The 13,484-nt window shown below is 39.6% G+C and overlaps 1 protein-coding gene across 2 annotated transcripts in view; it reads right to left on the bottom strand.

The window, feature by feature from the left end:
* The window catches only part of MICOS10 (mitochondrial contact site and cristae organizing system subunit 10), a 41,626-nt gene that overhangs the window by 27,394 nt on the left and 748 nt on the right, over nt 1–13,484 (bottom strand). The gene's annotated exons all lie outside the window — the stretch shown is intronic.

Below are 13,484 nucleotides of genomic sequence, written 5' to 3'. Positions count from 1 at the left end.
CTTGCACCACGCTGTATGTAATTATGGTTATTTCTGTTTGTTACATCCCCCACCAGATATTCACCACATGACAGCAAGGGTCCTATTTAAACTTTGAAAAGAAACTGTTTTTTAACCATTCCTACCAACAACCTCTGCAAACTGCTGAAATAATGAATTTTTGTCCCTTCTAGCTTTAACATCCTCTTGACTACGACCATGACCCTTTCTAGTTACAAGTTCTTCATATGCTCAGTGCTTACACTGTTTCTTCTATTAAAGGTAGATTCTGAGCCTCAAACTTAATTTATACCCCAAATATATTTCTAAATAAATATGAACAATTCAGTTAACTTTTCTATAAATCAGATTTAATCTAGAACTGACCTTCAATTTCACTAGTGGCTTAGAACTCACAAATAAAAATATTATCCTAACAAATTATTTTTATATAAGTAAATATTATTTTGTATTTTACCTGGCTTCAAAAGTAGAATGCATATGCCAAATTAAACAATTCAGCATATTTACTAATAAACTGTTTCAAACCACATTTTCTGAGAGCATGAAACCAGAGCAAAAGAAAACTTTCAAATATCTGTGTTTATGTTCCATACAGTACCTAACTACATCATTCTGGATTAGGAACAAAAAATGTTTCTACAGTAAAATCACAACTTTTCATTATCCAAACTCGAGCAACAAACTAAAAGTATATTTCTGTCCAACTATTGTTTGAAAATAGAACTAACAAAACATGTTTGCTAATTCAACAATTAGCATGGAATAATTTGAAACCAAAACCAAAACAACTTAAAGACCTTTGAAGCATTCTATTCTAGTCCAAATTAGTATCATCTTGAAAAACAATGAAGATGTATCAGTTTGCATTACAGCCAACCAAAAGACGATATTCAGTGAGCCACCAATACACTGTGGTAGCCCACATCTGTAAGACACAGATCTTTTAAAGAAAAACATGCATTTCCTTAAATTCTTTTTCCAAAGCTTCAAAGGCCTCTTTATGAACTCAGTGTAAGACTTTTTATCTTTATTACATTTCATCATACTTGACTCATTACAGTGTTCTGATCTGTGATAGTTCAGAATTCTGAATCTATTAAAGATTAACTAACCCTCTCAGTATGTCATCTGCAAATTTAAGAAGCAGACCATCCACGTTTCTGATGTCACTGATAAAATTTAAAATGTCCAACTTAGAAGGAAGTGATTCAAATTTATAAGAGTAAGAGCCATTTCCCAATTGACAAATGGTCAAAGGATATGAAAAGGGTATTCTCAAGAAAAGAAATCTTACAACTCCTTAGTCAAAAGAAAAAATGCTCCAAATTTTTAGTAATTAGAAAATTGCAAATTAAAACAATTCTAAGGTTCCATATCACACCTATCAGATTGGCAAAGATGATAAAAAAAGAAAATGACAAATGTTGGAAAGGCTGTGGGAAAACGGGTACATTGACATAATTTTGGTGGACCTATAAATGTGAATAATCATTCTGGGAAGCAATTTGGAATTACACACAGAAATTTACTAAACATGGTATGTGTGCCCTTTGACCCAGCTTTACCACTGCTAGGTTTATACTCAACAGAGATCAAAGAAAGAGGAAATGGTTCTATGTATACAAAAATATTTATATTAGCTCTTGTTGTGGTAAAAACTTGGAAGCGAAAGAGATGCCCGTTAATTGGGAAAAGGTTGAACAAATTATGGTATATGAAAATGATGTAATACTAATATGTTGTGAGAAATGAGAAAATAGATAACTTCTTTTTTTCTCTAATAGTATTTTTCCAATTACAAGTATAGTTTTCAACATTTACTTTTGTAAAATTTTGAGTTATCAATTTTTCTCCTTTCCCTCCCCCCTCCCCTAGATAGCAAGCAATCTAATATAGGTTATACATGTACAGTCAGGTTAAACATATTTCCACATTAGCATGACAATTTTTTAAACCTGAGTATTGTATTACAGAAAATAAAAAGACTCATAACTTCTGAATACCTACAACAAAATACTGATTGATCAAAACCACAGATCACTGAAAGAGAAAAAAACCTATACTTAAAATTCCAATGTTATTTAGTGGCTAAATTTTACAATTTCAGCAATAAATTTTAGGAACAGCCAGGAGAAAGACCTTTAAATATGAAGAATGCAATTTCAATAACCAGGATTACTCTAGAGTTGTGAGATAACTAAGAAAGAATGGAATAGAATATTTCAAAAAAGCTAAGGAGCTAAAGCTAAATCCTAAAACACCCTGCGAAACTGAAGCTAGCCATCAACGAAAAAAGATGGACTTTCAAGAGGGGAAGCCAAACTCCCTCCCCACCGCCCAAAAAAGAATGGTAGCAGAATATTTAACTTGTAAACACATCAAGTCAGAGAAACACTAGAAGACTATTATTGAAAAAATAAATTAAACTAAAGAATAAAAGAACAAAGGAAGATCATCAAGGGACATGATTTAGGAGAACTTAAATAATCAGCAAAAGGGAAAGAGGTGGACATGTATTAATACTTTGTAGAATAAATACCAATTCTCTACAAGTGAATCAGTATCTTTTGTGGGAAGAATAATATCATGGGAAGCTGGGTGACTGAGGAGACAAGAAGACAAAAGAGGCAGACAATGGCTCCCTACCCAATACAAGGTGAGAAGGGAGGTGACAGCAATTTTTTTAGTCACCCATAAAGTGTGGAGTACTGTGCAAAAATCAGATATAAGCAATGGAGGATCAGGGAATGGAATGGGGAAAGTGAAGCCTTGATGACTCAGGACACAGTATGTCTTCTAAATCACAACTTTGATTTGACTTGGCAATGCTTCCTTCATGAATTAATATTGCTAAAAAAAAAAAAAATTAAGCAGGGGAAAAAAAGCTAAAAAAGAAGTGAAGGAAATGGTTAAAATAAATGAATTAAATAAAGGCTCACACCAATGGGAAATTGTAATGATAAAGGTGGGGAAATGAACCTTTAATGAAAGAGAAAACTTTCAAGCATTTAAGATGAAAAAGTCGGAATGAAGGAGAAGTTGAGCAAAACTGAAAGCTAAATACATCTGATCAACTGGAATGAGTTATATAATTTACATTCTAATTCTAACAGGGGAGAAAAAGAAGCAAGTGTCCTCTCCACACTGTCTCAAAGAGTCCTATCGTTGTTTTTGTTCAGTGGTGGGACTCTTTGTGATCCCATTTGGGATACTGGAGTGCTTTGCCATTTCCTTCTCCAGGTCATTTTACAGATGAGGAAACTGAGGCGAACAGGCTTAAATGATATGCCCAAGGTCAAACCACATCTGAGGCTGGTTTTGAACTCAGGAAGATGAGTCTTCCTGACATCACGCCTGCTACTCTATCCATTAAACAACCTACCTGCCCCAAAGGGATCACAGAGAAAATTAAATAAGAGACAGAGGGCCTGAGGGTGGTTTTGCTGATGGGCTTAGGAGAAAAAGAAAAGAAAAAGGGGAATATACTAAGGAAGAAAGGAAGAAGGAGAATCGACTATCTCATATAACAGAGTTGCATGAAACGAAGTATGGAAGAAGGCACAGAGGGCATGGTGATCCCATGAGCCTCATTTTTTTAACTGGACAAAAGAAAGCTGAACATACACAAAGAGTCTGCTGTAGAAATACATTAAACTCAACAGGAAAATACATAAGGACAGGGAAAGATGTAACCATACAGGAAGGACAGGGTGAGGGAACAGTCGCAAGGAGAACAAACTACAATGTCAAACTACAATGTTAGAGGGTGAATCGTGAAGGAGAAATTTAAAGAGAAAAAACCTGTGATGAGAAGAGAAGGGCAATGGCAGTAGAAATAGGTCACTTCAATTATAGTTTATTAGTACTGAAACAAAGTTTTATTTTCCTTTTCATTGCCTTCTTCTCTGTAAAGAAAAAAGTAAAAGAAGAGAGGAGGAAGAAAAATATACAATTAACAATGGATGTTGATTATTAAATTATGAGCTTCTTGAAGGCAAGATCTGCTTTTGCCTTCCTTTATATCTATTCCCAGGACTTAGCACAATGCCTAACACACACAGCAGGCACTGAATAAACGTTTGTTGACTTGAACCGGGTAAATTCACCCATAGAACAAAAGAGAATATCTGAATGGATTAGAAATCAGAATCCAACAATATGTTGCTTATGAGAAACACAGTCTTCAGAGTTAAAATAAGGAGTTCGTAGAAAAAGCAAACAAACTTCTATTAACTCAAAAAAGCAGGGACAGTGATCATGATTTCAGACAATGTGACAATAAAAATGATAAACCTCTATTGACTACTAAATAGGAAAGAAAGGAATTTATGAATCTTTGCTGGGCACAGCACTTTCAACAAGAACTGACCACATTATCAAGCATAAATACTTCACTAACAAAAATAGAAAACTACCCAGGAGCCAATCTACTAGGACATATTCATGATAAGCTACGTAATATTCCTTTGGTCTCCCTATAGACCTCAAAGTCAATAGAACAAGGGTCTCTCCATAAGCCCTAATCCCCAAATAAGGCCCCAGTGACACAGACAACAAGTTGGTAATGAGAGTACGGTACTTACCAATGTGAAACTAACATTCAGAACTAAGTGACAACAGGGCCCATGACTGAAAAAAACCAGAATCAAATCTGAATGCCACCAAAGGGTCACTCAATATCTACTTGTTCTACTTGCTGCTCCTCTTCCTCCTTCTTCCTAATATTTATTAATACATTTTCTCATTTTATCCTCACAACTTTCAGAGGTAGAGATTATGGTCTACATTTTACAGATGAGGAAACCAAAGCAGACAAAAGTTAAGTGACTTGCCCCAAGGTTACACTGCTAGTAACTGTCTGAGGTAGTATCTGATGCCAAGTCTTCCTAATTTCAGGACTGGTATTCTATTCACTGTATTAACTAGCTCCCAAAAGTCTTTTAGTAAAAGGGAATATACTAGCAACCCGCTCTACTTTGTAATAGTTCTCGTGGTTGGGAAGCTCCTCCTTACATTCAGCCGAAATCTGCCTCTCTACCACTTCCACCCAATGCTCCTAGCTCTGCCCTCTAGGTGCAAGCAAAACATGTCTGATCTTTTTTTTCCACATGCTAGATGATCAAATACTTAAACCTGTTTTCATTTCTACTAATTTTTGTTTCCATTTTCCCAACTCAAATCATCTCTTTATCAGGCTAAACAGTTGCAGTTCCTTCAAATGATCCTAACTGTGACATGTTTTCCAGTCTCCTTGCCCTCCAGATCACTATCCTCCCTAAAATGTGACAGGATCTGACGTAGGCAGAGGACAACAGATCCTTAACTTCCTCATTCTGCACATTATGCCAATCTTAATTCTGCCTAGAATGTTAGTTTTTTGGCTGCTGTATCACTGTACACTGGGCTTGGAATTCACTAAAACTCTCAGATCTCTTTCATAGAAACTATAATCCAGCTATGCCTCCTCTATCCTGTACTTATGAAATTGAGGTTTTAGCCAAAGTAAAAAACTACATTGGCTGCCATTATATTCCTTTTAAAAAATATATTTATTTATTTTTAGTTTTCAACATTCACTTCCATAAGCTTTTGAGTTTTAAATATTGTCCCCCTCTCTCTTTCCCCTCCCCTCTCCCTAAGATGGCAAACAATCTGATACAGGCTCTATATATTTATTCATATTAAACGTATTTTCACATTAGTCATGTAAAGAAGAATTAGAACCAATGAAAGGCACCACAAGACAGAAACAAAACAAAACAACAACAAAAGAGAGCAATAGTATGTTCCCATCTGCATTGAGACTCCACCGTTCTTTCTCTGAATGTGGATAGCATTTTCCATCATGATTCTTTTGGGGCTGTCTTCGATCCTTGTAGTGCTAACAAGAGGTAACTCTATCAAGGTCAGTCCTCATACAATGTGGCTGCTATTGTGTACAACGTTCTCCTGGTTCTGCTCACTTCACTCAGCATCAGTTCATATAAGTCTTTCCAGGTTTTTCTAAAATCTGCCTGCTCATTGTTTCTTATAGCACAATGGAATTCCACTACATTCATATACCACAACTTGTTCAGCCATTCCCCAGTTGATGGGCATCCCCTCAATTTCCAATTCTTGGTAACCACAAAAAGAGCTGCTATAAATATTTTTGTAGATATGGGTCCTTTTCCCTTTTTTATGATCTCTTTGGAATACAGCCCTAGGAGGGGTACTGCCAAGGGTCAAAGGTTATGCACAATTTTAGAGCCCTTTGGGCAGAGTTCCAAATTGCTCTCCAGAATGGCTGGATGCCGTTATATTTCTTTAAAAAATAATAAAAAAAAAAAGTGTCATGGCTGATGTTGATAGACTTAGCCCTTCTGAACAATGCAAGGACCTAAAACAATTCCAAAGGACTCATGTTGTAAAATGCCATCCACATCCAGAGAAAGAACTGGAATCTGAATGCAGAGCTAAGCAGACTATTTTCTTTTTTGCTTTTTTTTTCTTTCTCAGGGTTTCTCCCGTTCATTATAATTCTTCTATGTAACATGACTAATGTGAAAATGTATTTAATAGGAATGCATGTGCCTTCACAGCAATGCAAGGACCTAAAACATTCCCAAAGGACTCATGATGCAAAATGCCATCCACATCCAGAGAAAGAACTATGGGGTCAGAATACAGAATGAAGCAGACTATTTTCTCTTGTGCTATGTTTTGTCTTGTTTTGGTTTTTCTCGAGATTTCTCCCATTTGTTTTAATTTTTCTATGCAACAGGACTAACGTGAAAATGTGTTTAATAAAAATATAGGCATAGAACCCATATAAGATTGCATGCTATCTTGGGGAGGGAGGGAGAAGACAGGGAGGGGGATAAAATTTAAGACTTAAGGAAGTAACTGTTGAAAACTGAAAACAAATAAATTAAATTTAAAAAAAAAACAAGGGAAGAAAAAAAAAATAATGTGTAGAGCCCATATCAGATTGCATGCTGTCTTGGGGAGGGATGAGGGAGAAAATTGAAAACTTATGGAAGTGAATGTTGAAAACCAAAAATGAATAAACTGAAAAAAATTAAAATAAAAAGTTAATCTGTCCCTCCTACCCCCCCCAACTAAGCAAATAAAAAAATACACACACACTAAAAAATAAAGCCCCTAATACATAGCTACACAGTCCCGCAAAACAAATTCCCACATTGGCTATTTCCAAAAAAGCATGCCTCTTTCTGTATTTTAACTTCATCATCTCTCTATTGAAAAGTGAATGGTGTGTTTTATTCTACTATCTCTCCTGAGCTTCAATCCCACATGACCTTTAGGTCATGGCCATTAGGACATTTCTGGATATCTGGTAGGCACCTCAAACTCAACATGTTCAAAATAGAAGTCCACTTTCCCCCCAAATCCTCCCCATTTCTCAAATTCCCTATTATTCTCAAGACACTATGGCTCACAACTTAGACTCCTTATATTCACTCACTCACTATCCAGTCCACTGCCAAATATTAACATTTCTAACTTTTCCTTTCCTTCTCTCCACTCCCATATCCATCACCCTAGGACAGACCCTTACCATCTCTTGACTAGACTTCAATAGTATTCTAAATGGTCTCAAATCTCTCCCTACTCCAATCCACCCTACACTCAGCTGGCAAAGTATTTTTCCTAAAGTACAGATCTGATGTCACCTCCCTATCCCAGTGGCTCTATACTACTTCCAAGATGAAATCTTTATTCTCTGTACTGGTTGCTACCATTCCTCAAAAGCCCTCCCTCTTCACCTCTTCCTTGGTTCCCTTGGGTTCCTTCAAGATTTAGCTCCAATGCAACCTTCTGCAGGAAGCCTTTCCCCAGCTGCTAGTCTCTTCCTCTTTGAGATCACTGCCCATCCATTTTGTCTATATCTACTCATTCACACCCCAATTAGAATGGGAGCTTCTTGAGGACAGGAGTTGCTTTTGCTTTTCTCTTCAATCCCTTAGCACAGTGCCTTGTACCATTAAATACAAATCTTGCTGAATGACAAGTCTATGAAAGACTCAGTAGGTAACCTGGATTGCTTAGTATTCAAGACAGCAGAAGGGTGGTAACCAGAGAGACAAACTAATTCCCTCCACATTAAAAATGAATGAGAATGCTTAAAGGATACACAATGGACAATTTACAATAAAACACAGGTAAATGTTACACAGGATAGAAGGACCTCACAACACCATCCAGCTAAAATTCCTGTTTTCACTGTGAATGGAATAGCTATTCAAAGAGGTGAAAGATCAATGTGGGCCAAAACAACCTCAGAAAGGAGGAGACAGGTCCTAAGCTGAGCCTTGAAAACTCAGCAGGATTTGGAAGGACAGAGTAGAGGGAGGTGGGGGGGATGGAAGGGAAGGAAAAGTTGAAAAGGTGAAGAAGTGCTTCACCTGCAGGATACTTTGGATCCTCTAATCTGCCTGACTTTCTCAGATCCTGTTCCACAATACTGCACTGCTTCTGCCTTTGGCTTACAGCACTCTCAACACCTAAAGTATCTGCCTCTGTCCTTCTCTACTTCGGACTCAAAACTGAATTATCCTAATAGGTCTTCATTGGTTAAAGGAAGCTGTGCATGGCAGATAAACAACTGGCTTTAGAAGTAGGAAGTTGACTGAGTGAGCCTGGGCAAGTCATTTCATCTCTAAGAACCCCAGGCCACTCTCTGACACTTAAATTACCAGAAAGTGCTAACTAGAACTGGTGGAGGGATCTTCCTCACCCAGGAGTTTCTTGTATCACTGAAATCACAAGTCCAGTTCCTATCCCTGTTAACTGCCAAGCCATTCCTGAAAGGAATTTATTAAGGTTATCAATTCTGCGCTAGAAGGTATCTTATGTCATGTCATCCTAACCCTTCATTTTATAGATGAAGAAACTGAAGCCCAGAAAGGTTAAGTGACCTGCCTCGGGTCACATGGGCAGTAGGTATTTTTATTGTTCCAGTGAACTTCACAGAAAAAGCTGGGTCTAAGTCTACCCTCTGATATCTATTTGCTGTGTAAGCCTAGACTAATCACTTGCCTTCTCAGCACCTCAGGTCACTCTTTAGGACTCAGCTGCAGGGCAGCCAGGAATGGTAGTTTTTCAAGCAAGATGGCAGCTCCTCTTAAGTTTCACTCAGCTTCCACCTAGCTATCCCAGTAAAACTCTCAAGCAGATGGAATAATGATCAAGAAATCCAATTTAAAAAATTATAGTAAATGATTCCTTCTATGTCAGAAGTATATCGCAGGTTGGTCAGAAGCCTGAGGCCACAGTAAAGGGCACCATGGACAAAACCAGTGCCAGCACTGCCCAGAGAGACATGTGGAACCAGTAAAGCTCTATTCCTGAGGGCAGCAAAAAGAGAGGGCTCACTCAGAGAAAGCCCAGGACAGTCAGAGAGCCTTGGGGAGGGACTATGTCAGTGGGCAGTGATCATCAAGGTGTCACAGCACTCAGATGGGAACACCCCAAGGTTCTGACATCCCCAACACTGTCTTAAGACATCAAAGATGCTCCTGAAGATCCAGATCTAGAGAGGTCTAATCTTGGGAGGTGGAGATCAGCACAGGAACCTAGGGGAATTGATGAGGTCATGCAGGACCAGTACCTTGTCCAAAACTGAATCATGAGGTAGAGACTGGCCTTGGCACAAAGTTCTGATTCTGGAACTAAAGTTGGAGACATGAGTAAAAGCAAAGAAAATGCAAACCAGTTATAAAAACTATTGTAGATCTGGTGATCTCCAAAAAAGAGAATAATTTGCTGCAAAAGAGAGACAAAGGAAAAAACAGAACTTTCTGCAAGGACTACAAGAATATCTGTAAGAAATGAAGCAAGAAATAAAAATGAAATAAAAACTCTGAAGCAAAGAACTGGAAGGAGAATTAAGTACCTTAGAGGATGAATTCCCTGAAAACTGGAAATAGACCAAAGAGAAATCAATGACCCCATGGGACAAGAAATATCAGAACAAAATAAAAAGCAAATAACTTGAAACAAAGAAATAATTTAAGAATTATGAGACTCCCTGAAAACCGCTATATTAAAAAAAAGTCTGGACGTAACATTTCAAGAATGAAATAAATATAAGTGAAATGAAAATTTCAAAGGAAAACTGCCCAAATCTATTAGATCCAAAGGTCAAAGTAAAGATAGAACCTACCAGTTAACCGGGGAGGGAGAGAGAGAGATGTCCCAGGAATGTCATAATCAAAATCCAAAGCTTCCAAGTCAAAGGAATGTAAGTTCCTTGTGGGGAGGCAGTCTTGCTTCCTTATGTTTTTCTCCCTAGTGTGCTGTGCAATGCCTGACACACAGCATTGTCTACCCGTCTAGCTAATGCAATAAAACACTAACTCCTCTCTCTCTGACACTGAAAGCTCTTCATATCCGCCTTCAGCCTATCTTCACAGATTAATCACTTTTTTCATACCTCACTCACTCTGTCCCCCAATCAAACGCGTCCTACTTACTATTCTTTGTATAATCCATCTCCTGCCTCCAGGCCTTTGCACAGGTTCTTCTCTGTGTCTGTCTTTCTCCATTCTCTTCTTTGTACCCGGTAACTGAGAGCTTCCTTCCCAGGACAGCTCAGGTGCTACCGCCTTCAAGGGCCCTTTTCTGATTGCCTTAGTTCTTACTGCTACCTTCTATCTATTTTGTATTTACTTATCTATGAGCATACCGTTTTTCTTACTCTTCTTCCTGATGAAAATATCAACTTCTTGAAGGCATAGACTGTTTTGCTTTTGTATTTATACTTATATCTCCTCTGCTGCGCAAACAGCAGGTACTTAATAGAGGCTTGGTGAGCTAATGAAATTCTAGTACTTTTCCCACTACACTCTGCTGTCATTTTAAACCTCTAAACTATCCACAGAGGAAGCGCAGCATATAAAGAACAGAAGCTCGGCCTTTAGAATTAGGAGGCCTTCTGCTCAAGTCCTGTTTCTGGCACAGAGTCACTGTCTCATATTGGGTGTCACCCTGGACTACAAAGGCCTATTGATTCACCTTTGCACCAGCTTTCCAATCTACCCCCTTTCTCCTCTCTTACACTGGGACTGCTCTGGTGCAGACTCCCATCACCTCATGCCTGGACTTTTGTAATAGCTTCCTGCCACAAGTCTCTCCCCACTCCAGATAATCCTCTAATTAGTTACCAAAGTGATATTCATAAAAAGTAAATCTGACCAAGCCACATCCCTACTCAACAAACTTCAATGGTTCCCTATCACCACCAGAATCCAATATAAAATTCTGCCTAGCATTCAAAGCCATTCATAATCTGGCCCTCTCCCCTAACCTTCTGGTCTTCTTAAACCTTACACCTTACACCTCACTTACTCTTCAATTCAGGGACACTGTCCTCCCTGCTGTCCCTCAAACAAAACACTCCAACTCCAACCTTAGCTGTCCCTCCTGCCTAGAAGGCTCTTCCTCCTCATCTCTACCTCCTGGCTTTCTCCGGCTTCCTACAGATCCCAACTAAAATCTGTCTTCTACATCTTTCCCAATCCTTCTTAATGTACCTTTCATTTTTGATTATTTCCTATTTATCCTGCCATCGCTCATTCATAGACTTGTTTGAATGTTGTCTCCCCCATTAGACTATGAGCTTCTTGAGGGCAAGGGTTGTCTTTTGCCCTTCTTTGTATACCCAGTCCCTGACACATGGTAGATGCTTAATAAATGTTTAACTGACCGACCAATCATAAAAATGAACCCAGGGAAGATCATCAAATTTAACCTTCTCTTTTTATCGTGTAAGAGAAAATATGCCCAAGGTGGCACAAGTTAAGTAGCACCATCACTAAAATGAGGATGCCTAGGTACCTAAAATCCACGGACTTCTCCACTAAAATCCACTTTGCTTCTCTATGTTCTTTATCATGTTGCTTCTCAACTAAACTTGCTCTCTCCAAAGCTGCCAAACCTAACAGCCTCCATCATCTCAACCATGCTTGTCCTCTCTGGAGCCTGATGCTGCCAACCACCTTCTCCCAGATACTTTCTCATCTGAAGTTTTGCATGACCCTGCTCTTTGCTGATTCTCCTCTTACCTGTTTGCCAGCTGCACCTCAGTCTCCTTTAACTACTTCACATCCACACTTCTGTCCTGGATTCTCTTCTCTGATCTCACTACATTCTCTCAATTAGTGACTTCATCTGCTTTGAAAGGAACATTATCATCTCCATGCAGACAATTCCCAGACCTATATATATACAGCCCTAGTCTCTCCTGACCAATAAGGACATCACCCACAGCCTAGCAGACATTTCAAACTAAAAGTCAGGCAGGCATATCAAACAAAACTTATCATCTTTCCCCATAAACACACTCTTCTTTCAAACTTCCCAGTTACAGCAGAGAGACCCACCGTCCTTCCAGTCAACCAAGCTCACAACCTCGGTGGTATGCTCCAGTCTTCATCACTCTCCTCATCCATCAGCAGTCAAATCTTGTTGTTTCTCTCTACATCTCTAAAATATATGTCCTCTCCACTCATACAGTCCAAGGACTTTTGCGATAGCCTCCCATTTGTATGGTCTCAAACCTCTCCCCACTCCCATCTATCCTCCGTGCACCAACCACAGTGATTTTCCTAAAATGTAGGTTTGGCCATTTCCCCCCTTCCCAAACAATAAACTCCTTATTACCTCAAGAAGAAATACATGCGACACTTCTTAGGATTGAAAGCTCTTCACCACCTGATGCCATCCAATCTTTTCAGTCTTCCTAAACATTCTCGCCCTCCACACACCCTGGGTCCAGTCACACTGGCTTACTTGCTGTCCCATCTCCCATCTGGATACTCTAGGTTTAGCTGTACTCATCTCCGGGATCGGTCAATCAATCAATAAGTATTTATTAAGCGCTAGTACTACTCTGTGCTGTGCTAAGTGCTGGAGACACAAAGAAATGTCTTAAACATAGACAGAAGCTTACAAGCTACTGAGGAAGGCAATGAAGTCTATAAACAGGCACAGAAAGTGCACAAAACAGATGGAAGGAAAGCGAACAGACAGCGGGGAAGCCCAGAGAGGTCTCCTGCAGAGGGCATCTAATGGAGCTCTGAAGAAAATTAAAGATTCTCAGGGGCACAGTTGAGGGGAGAGAGCATTCCGGGCAAAGCAGCCAGGGCAAAGACACAGGGACCGAGGAAAGAACGCTGGCACAAGAAACCCAGGGGGAAAGTGTCGAGGAGGAGCAGGGGGCCGGAGAAGCGAAGGCTGCCCAGGGATCAAGAGGGAGGACGGGGAAGGTCATCACCAGAGAACCGCCCCCCTCCTCGGCACCCCTCAGCCCGAGTTGCCCCCAGGCGCCGGGGCCGCCCGCCCCACGTCGCGCCCGCCCACGTGCTCTCTCCATTAGACCCGATGGCCCGAGGGCAGAGGCTGGCACCGGATCTGCGCCCGGCCCCGCCAGGCACCGAACACATTGCCGGAGGGAGGGCCGCTCTCGGAGGACCCAG

The sequence above is a fragment of the Notamacropus eugenii genome, chromosome 5 (genome assembly GCF_028372415.1).
Source record: "Notamacropus eugenii isolate mMacEug1 chromosome 5, mMacEug1.pri_v2, whole genome shotgun sequence".
NCBI lineage: Eukaryota > Metazoa > Chordata > Mammalia > Diprotodontia > Macropodidae > Notamacropus > Notamacropus eugenii.
This window is presented reverse-complemented; position numbering and strand designations above follow the sequence as displayed.